The 9156-nt window shown below is 29.3% G+C and overlaps 1 long non-coding RNA gene across 1 annotated transcript; it reads right to left on the reverse strand.

The window, feature by feature from the left end:
• Nucleotides 1-5905: 5905 nt before the first annotated feature.
• Nucleotides 5906-7827, reverse strand: LOC111709699 (uncharacterized). Its single transcript, XR_002766912.1, has 2 exons — nucleotides 7414-7827; nucleotides 5906-6037 (listed from the first exon to the last, which is right to left on the reverse strand). It is a non-coding gene; the product is annotated as an uncharacterized LOC111709699 (long non-coding RNA).
• Nucleotides 7828-9156: the final 1329 nt, after the last annotated feature.

The following is a 9156-nucleotide window of genomic DNA, read 5'->3' on the forward strand; positions in this document are numbered from 1 at the left end:
AATAGCCAACTTAATTTTCGGTCAATTTGAAGAAATTCATAAACGATCACATAATCATTATCATTATCATTAACTTTAAGATGGTACCGGACTATTTTTGTCGCTTAATTGAAAAACTGCAAAATCATTACTCATTCAAATTTTTTGGGTACAGTTTAAATTTTATAAATAAAAACTCAGTTAGAATTAGATTTAAATTACACTGTGAACCTGTAATCTTATGAATGAGACTTAAGCTCCCTTCTATTTCAGAACCAATAAAACTAGCTCAGTTTCGAGCTGAATGCGAGTTTAGGGGAATGTTAAGATGTTCAAAATGATTTTAATTTCTTGGGAAGAAAAGAATATAAGAATAATTAAAATAAAAGATTTCTGTATTACCTGTACCCAATTTATAAAAATTCATAAAAATAATAATTTGTAAAAAAATTAAAAACCCAAGGAAAAGAACCCGTGTCAAGTAAGACATTTTGTAATATCTCTTTCAATATTAATAGCAGCCGGTTCTATTTTTGAACGTAGACTCATATAATTTGTTAGGAGCAGGATATGAAGTCAGATTGTCGATATCTCTTTCCGGAGTCTTGGAACCTCTGAAAAGTGACCTCCGTCGGCTCCGATTTTTTATCTCCGGCCTCGTTGGACATAAATAGCCCATTTTTTAAATATATACTCCCAATGACCCCTAAAATACACAAAAAAAAAATTATTTTTTTTTATCAAGTTTTTGATGTCAAAACAGGGTGTCAAAAATTGCTTTTTTTTTGATTTTTTTTTAATTGCAAAAAATGACAAGTTCTGATAAAAAATGTTGGAGTAAAAGAAAAGATAAAATATCATTTATATTATTATCTAACACATTGATAAAAAAAAATTTCAAAAAATTAATTTTTTCGTGGGCTACAGGCTGTTTGGATAATTTTTTTTTTGACAAATCACCCTTTTTAGGCATTTTCCTCCCTTTTATAGATGGTGGCTGGTTCTAATTTTAAAAATAATGTTATATAATTACCTAGGAGCAGGATGTGAAGTCAGAATACCAATATCTCTTCCCGGAGTCTTGGAACCTCTGAAAAGTGACCTCCGTCTGCTCCAATTTTGTATCTCCGGCCTTGTTGGACAAAAATAGCCAATTTAAAAAAAAACTCCCAATAGCCCATAAAATGAATGAAAAAAAATATCCAAGTTTTTGATGTTAAGGGTGCCGAAAAGTGCTTTTTTCGATACTTTTAAAAATGAAGAAATCAACTTTTTACATTATATTTTCCTTTCTTTTACAGATGGTGGCCGGTTTTAATTATCTAGGAGCAGGATATGAAGTCAGATTACGGAGACTTTAAACCTCTGTGGAGTGACCTCCGATTTTCTTTCTTCAATCTTAAAATAAATCCTAAAATACAATTTATAAATGTGGAAGACAGATTATTTAAGTTATTTTCGTCTGTGTCTTTCATTGATAAATAATAAGAAACATTTTAGGAAAATAAAAGAGTAAACAATATTTATAGTTATTATCTAAAACATCAGTAAAGCAAATATAATTTCCATAAAATAACTTGTGAACTTCAGGGTGTTAATTTTTTTACTAATCTTTTTTCTTCGTTGTCTTCCCTTTATAGAAGGGTGGCATTGTTCCTGTTCTACTGATCACATATCCCGAGAGAAAGTTTATATCAGGTAAAAATCATGTGACCTTACTGAAGTTATGTACTGTACAATGGTACTGCAATTGTACGCATGTTTACATTTAAAAACCGGTTTTTTACTATTGTTTTTATTGTAATCAAAAAAAAGGGGATTACATGTGATTAGTCATGGAGTGCGAAGCATGTAAAAAGACTTTTACACGGTGGTGTTGGCGGCGGAGGAGGTGGTGTTGGCGGCGGAGGAGGTGGTGGCGGAGGAGGTGGTGTTCCAGTGATTATTCTACCTCATGGTCCCATTAACAGAGATGCAAATCCGCATCCTGATATTCCTATGCCTGGCGACAGAAACATGCAGAGGGTTAGGTAAATAATTTTGAGTATTTAGCATATTACATTTTGACGAGGCAAAACTTTATTTTGTCTGAATGTATTACTTTTAAGCTTAAAACATATTATGTGTAAAAAAAAAATTTTACTTCAGGGCGATCCAGCTTTTACTCAATCAGCCAGCCCACTTCAATCATAGGGAGTGCCGCAATATTCTGTTAAACGGCCAACCTCGACAAGCAGGTAACACACTAAAGTAGAAACGTGTTTAAACACAAAGGTATACAAATAAAATATTTACTTTTTGTAAACTAGTCCTTCTCGCGCATTTACTGGGTAAATTGTCGATGAGTTATAAAAAAAATTCGAATAATTGAGAAAATTAATCATAAAATCACCTGGGTTTGCAATCAATCAATCAGTTTTATCAATTAATCATCTGGTTTATCATTCCATTAATCATCCTGTTTTTCAATCAACCATACGGGTGTTAACCATTAATTTTAAGACCTCTGTAAAATAATTTGGTTCCAATGATATAGTGATTAGAAAATTAGAGTTTGTGGCAAAGACTCAATTTCTTTAATATAAAATGCTAGTTATCTATGATACTGGATGTTATTTAATAGTGGAGTATTTTCAATGATTTTTTATTTACTGTATATTTTTAATCTTATTCTTTTCTACAGTACATAACATTACACTGTATGTATGTGTTCTCTTAAATATGAAAAACAAAGACATGATAAGTATATACTGTTCTCTACAGATTTAGGATAAGGATTTAGTGTTCTCTATATTAATAAGATATATTCAGGGAATAGAATACTAGAATATAGAATATTAAGGGAAGTACTAAGTATATATACGTATATAAGATTTTTTACGATCTTAAAACGTTTCTGGGAAACAATACTGGAAAACGTTTCAGTAACGTAAAAAGTGGTTCGTTTTACGTAGCATTTACGTATCAGGAAAATGAAGCCATAGCGTAACGCTACCTTACATAACGTTTCTGTAAAGTTCTAGAAACGAAATTTGGTTTGTCGGGAATATTACAAAAAAAAAATGACTAGTTAATATGCTTTAGGACTGGATTCACATCATTCTCTACTCAGATGAGGTTGAGCTAGCTAATGCAATAGGTATTAACTAAACTAAAAAGATTGAAAGTGTTGACTTTATCATATAATTTTCAAATTTTTCAATAACTTTTAAACTAAAAAGTTTGAGAAATTACTGTACAATTCTTTATTTACTTTAAAGTGTACACGGGAAAAAAAGAAACATTTTGTTTAAATAACTGATTTTTTTGTTGAATATAAGCGAGTTTTTTGTTGAATATAAGAGATTTTTTGGTTAAACTAAAACGATTTTTTTGTTGAAAATAAACGAGTTTTTTTTAATACCAGATCTTTTGGTTGAATTAAAGATTTTTTTAAATAAGCGATTTTGTGAAAAATAAGCGTTTTTGTGTAAAAATAGGCGATTTTGTGTCGCTTATTTTGAAGTCACCAACTTCTTCTGGAATAAAAGCGATTTTTTTGTTGAAACAAAGCGATTTTTTTAAAATAAGCGATTTATGTTAAGCGATTTTTTGTCGCCTAATCGGGTGCCATCCAACTTTTTCACCCGATTAGGTGACTTTTTATAGCTTAATTACGACTTGTTAATTTACAGTGAGTAGTTCTAAATTATTTTACGTTAATTTAGGGTTACTTTTTCTTTTTTTGCTCAATGCAAACTGCCCCTCCAGTAGATTTTCTTCTATCTAACAGAATTCATAGTCTGAAATATCTAAGGTCTACAACATTGGGTAGCAAAGATATAGGGATTAGAAATATAAGTTTATGACAACAACTCAATTCCTTTAGACTTTCTTATCTAGCAGAAGTCATAGTTTGAAATATGAAAAGTCTATACAACACCAGCTTGCAAAGATATAGAGATTAGAAGATTATAATTTGGGCGAATTTTTAGTTCTTTTTGTGTTTTTTATGTTACTTACAAAGTGAGTAAAAACTAAAAAAGCGGCATTAGCTTTAGTTTACAAACCACAGTGAAAATGTTTTCAGGATTTATGTTTGGGGTTAAAAAATATCAAATAAAGTAAGACAAATGCAAAAAAAATTTAACATAAACAACGCAAAATAAAATTTTATAAAATATTTTCTTTTAATTTAATAAATCAATTAAAAAATCAGTTTTTTATTCTATTATAACGTTGCATAAAAATCTATTGATGAATAAAACGTAACACACTTAATAAGTTGATTTTTTTGCTACTAGTAAATCATTTGCTTTATAACAGAAAATGCATATGTAAAATTTCTTAAATGTCGTCTTCCTTTTCCAGAGTTTTAGTGAGTTTCATTACACAATGGCAAATCAAAAACCTTTAATGTCAAAAAAAAATATTTATAAGATTTGAATTTTCACTAATAACATTTTACAAAAAAAAATCGTTTACACTTTTGTAAGGAACAAAGTTTTTTTTTCAAATATACTAATTCCTACATGTTTCCAACCTGATGGTTTAAACTTTGTATATTTCAATATTAATGGTCTACAACATTGGGTTGCAAAGATATAATATATGAAAATTAGAGTTTGTGGCATAAACTCATTTTCTTTAAACATCAGTTGAATCTCTTACATTGATAGATTACAGACGTTTTGAAATGTTTTGATTGGCAGAATTATTGTTACACTTATGAAATTAAAACTCAGCCCTCATAGTCTAACGTTTTATGAACAATATTTTTATCAGACATGTATCTAAAATTAGACAAATCAATTTAGTATTCAGAGAAAAGTTATACGTTACAGTATTGAATTTTTATTCTGTAAAAAAACTTTCGTTTCCTGATTATTAAAATAATAACCCATTTCTAGAACGTTAAATTTTTCATTATACCATAAGGGAAAACGTTTCAAAACGTTTTCATAAACAGTAATGCATTTTCAGTTATACAACGTTAGACTTTTATAAGTTGAACTTTGAAATAGAAATCATTTCGTTACCATATTCAATCAAATCACAATTAATTTTTCAAACATTAGACTTTCAAGCTCCCCATGGAAACAAAACATTTCTTCATGTTATGGTCAAAATAGGGTTAGCTATTAGAAAAATAATGTTACATTACCACAAAACGCTAACGTTGGTGGTATCTACCTCTAACGTTAACATTTGACGTTAACGTTAGGTATCAGCTCATATAACGTTAACGTTTAACGTTCTCGTTATATAGAATATATCCAAATGTTACACATTATTGTAACGTAACGTACAAAAACGTACATTTTACGTTATGTTACACTATTGTTGACATCTCTACTTTTAAGCCTCCCATGGAAATAAAACATTTCTTCATGTTATGGTAAAACAATTTGTAGATATTAGAAAAATAACGTTACATTGTTCCTCTAATGTTGAGCTCCTATAACAATAACATTTAAAATTCCTGTTATATTGAATATATCCAAACATTTCATATTATTGTAACGTAACATAAAAAACGTACATTTTACGTTACGTTACACTATTGTTGACATCTCTAGTATTCACATGAACATGAAAGGGGCTATTCTACATTATTCAAACATGGGTTTGCGTTAACTGCAAGCAAAGGAATGAAGTCTTTGCGACAAACTCGGATCTATGCAACCCAATTTTGCAGACCTAAAATATTTCAAACTTTGAATTCTGCTAGAGAAAATATCAAATATTCTGAGTTTAAACTGTGAATTAGGTATCAAAGATGCAGAGGTAAGAATATTGGAGTTTGTGGCAAAGGCTTTTTTCCTTTATTTATTTATTTTTCATTAACTTTATCAAAAAGGTTATTTCTTAAAACTGATAACTGTTGTAATTATGATAACTAATAATTTATTTACAGAGAATACAAATAAAACTGATAACATTTAAGGCACATAAAGAAACAATTTATTGATACAATCTTCATACAGGTGTTTAGTTACTTCCTGTTTTATTAAAGTTCATTAGAGCATTCAATATTCGTCTCTCTACATTTTCTCTGATGTCTTTCAAATCAAACCGTCTAAATAAATTGAAAAAACTTTAATCTTTTCCACAAACTCAAATTGTCTAACCCCCATTTCTTTACAATCTGATGGAAATGTAAACCTTCGATATTTCAAACTCAAATTATTTGATCAGAATGCAGAATTCATGGCTTGAAATATCTAAGGTCTACAACATTTGGTTGCAAAGATAAATATAATTAAATATAAAGATTATCACCCTAATTTAAAGGAATATTTCAAGAAATTGTTTTGAACAGCTTCATGGGACTATTGCTGTAATTTGAAGTAACCCTTAGTTCAAATGACATGTCTGGTGCACAACAGTACCTATTGAATCTTTAGCTGAGAACAAAAGATGGGGTATAGAATACTAGTTTTAAACTAGTTTAGAAAGAAGATAGGGTTACCCAGCAAACAGAACTCGCATAGAATACTAGTTTTAAACTAGTTTAGAAAAAAGATAGGGTTACCCAACAAACAGAACTCGTAAAGAATACTAGTTTTAAACTAGTTTAGAAAGAAGACAGGGTTACCCACCAAACAGAACTTATATAGAATACTAGTTTTAAACTAGTTTAGAAAGAAGATAGGGTTACCCAGCAAATAGAACTCGCATAGAATACTAGTTTTAAACTAGTTTAGAAAGAAGATGGGGTTACCCAGCAAACAGAACTCATAAAGAATACTAGTTCTAAGCTAGTTAAGAAAAAAGATAGGGTTACCCAGTAAACAGACCTCGGAAAGAATACTAGTTTTAAACTAGTTTAGAAAGAAGATGGGGTTACCAAGAAAACAGAACTCGTAAAGAATACAAGATTTAAACTAGTTTAGAAAAAAAGATGAGGTTACCCAGTGAACAAAACTCGTAAAGAATACTAGTTTTAAACTAGTTTAGAAAAAGATGGAGTTAGCCAGTGAACAGAACTCGTATAAAAACTAATTTAGAAAACTTCAACTTAAAATCGGACATAAAAAGACTTGTGATAACTAGTCCACAAATTTGGAACAGAAAGTTGTAAAAAACGGCTTATTCATTCTAGTTGTCACAAATTTCCCAGTGAACAGAACTCGTATAGAATACTAGTTTAAAAACTTGTTCAGGAAAAGTAGAATTCAAAATTGACTTAAAGTCGGATATAAGTCAGCTTTTGATAACTAGCCCACAAACTTTAAACAAAAAGTCATCCCACTTTTCAACTAGCCACAAACTTGGAGTTCTTTTAACAAAAAAGATTATTTTCCATTCCAATTTCTCTGTAAAAGGGACTTGCACATATCTTGCCCAAGAACAATGGAGAAATTAAGAATTAAATATTTTTTAAGGTAGAAAACAACAATATCTTCAACATTATTGATCAGTCAATTTTGATTTTAATTTTGTTTTACTTACTTTAATTTGTAGATTAACCACTCCATGAAATACATACTAAATAAAATTCTGTTTAATTAAAACTAGAATGATAAGTGTCCAGGGGCGAAAAGTAGTAATTATATTTGATTTAGAAAATATCACAATCAGATGCTAATATTTTCCTTAATTTTCTTCTTGAAATGTCTATCTTCTTAGAAGACAATTTGTACATCTTATATTCTATGAATCTTAATTAGGGTTGTTAATGATTTTTAAAAACTATTAATTAATTAAAAGAACCCGTGACAAGTAAGACATTTTGCAATATCTCTTTCAATTTTAATAGGAGCCGGTTCTATTTTTGATTGTAAACTCATATAATTTGTTCGGAGCAGGATATGAAGTCAGATTGTTGATATCTCTTTACGGAGTCTTGGAACCTCTGAAAAGTGACCTCTGTCGGCTCCGATTTTTTATCTCTGGCCTCATTGGACAAAAAAAGTCCATTTTTTAAATATATACTCCCAATGACCCCTAAAATACACAAAAAAAAAATTATTTTTTTTTCATCAAGTTTTTGATGTCAAAACAGGGTGTCAAAAATTGCGTTTTTTTTGATTTTTTTATAATTGCAAAAAATGACAAGATCTGATAAAAGATGTCAGAGTAAAAGAAAAGATAAAATATTATTTATATTATTATCTAACACATTGACGAAAAAAAAATTTCAAAAAATTAATTTTTTCATGGGCTACGGGGTGTTTATATTATTTTTTTTTTGACAAATCACCCTTTTTAGGCATTTTTCTCCCTTTTATAGATGGTGGCTGGTTCTAATTTTAAAAATAATGTTATATAATTACCTAGGAGCAGGATATGAAGTCAGATTACCAATATCTCTTCCCGGAGTCTTGGAACCTCTGAAAAGTGACCTCCTTCAGCTCCGATTTTTTATCTCCAGCCTCGTTGGACAAAAATAGTCCATTTTTTAAATATATACTCCCAATGACCCCTAAAATACACAAAAAAAATTATTTTTTTGATGTCAAATTGCGTTTTTTTTTTGATTTTTTTTGATTGCAAAAAATGACAAGTTCTGATAAAAAATGTTGGAGTAAAAGAAAAGATGAAATATTATTTATATTATTATCTAACACATTGCTGAAAAAAAATTTTTTAAAAGTTAATTTTTTTGTGGGCTACAGGGTATTTGGAATTTTTTTTTTGACAAATCACCCTTTTTAGGCATTTTCCTCCCTTTTATAGCTGGTGGCTGGTTCTAATTTTAAAAATAATGTTATATAATTACCTAGGAGCAGGATATGAAGTCAGATTACCAATATCTCTTCCCGGAGTCTTGGAACCTCTGAAAAGTGACCTCCGTTGGCTCCAATTTTGTATCTCCGGCCTCATTGGACAAAAATAGCCAATTAAAAAAAAACTTCCAATAGCCCATAAAATGAATGAAAAAAAAATATCCAAGTTTTTAAAAATGAAGAAATCAACTTTTTACATTATATTTTCCTTTCTTTTACAGATGGTGGCCGGTTCTAATTATCTAGGAGCAGGATATGAAGTCAGATTATGGAGACTTTAAACCTCTGTGGAGTGACCTCCGATTTTCTTTCTTCAATCTTAAAATAAATCCTAAAATACAATTTATAAATGTAGAAGACAGATTATTTAAGTCTTTTTTCGTCTATGTCATTCATAGATAAATATTAAGAAACATTTTAGGAAAATAAAAGAGTAAACAATATTTATAGTTATTATCTAAAACAT

Source organism: Eurytemora carolleeae, unplaced genomic scaffold (assembly GCF_000591075.1).
Source record: "Eurytemora carolleeae unplaced genomic scaffold, Eaff_2.0 scaffold992, whole genome shotgun sequence".
NCBI lineage: Eukaryota > Metazoa > Arthropoda > Copepoda > Calanoida > Temoridae > Eurytemora > Eurytemora carolleeae.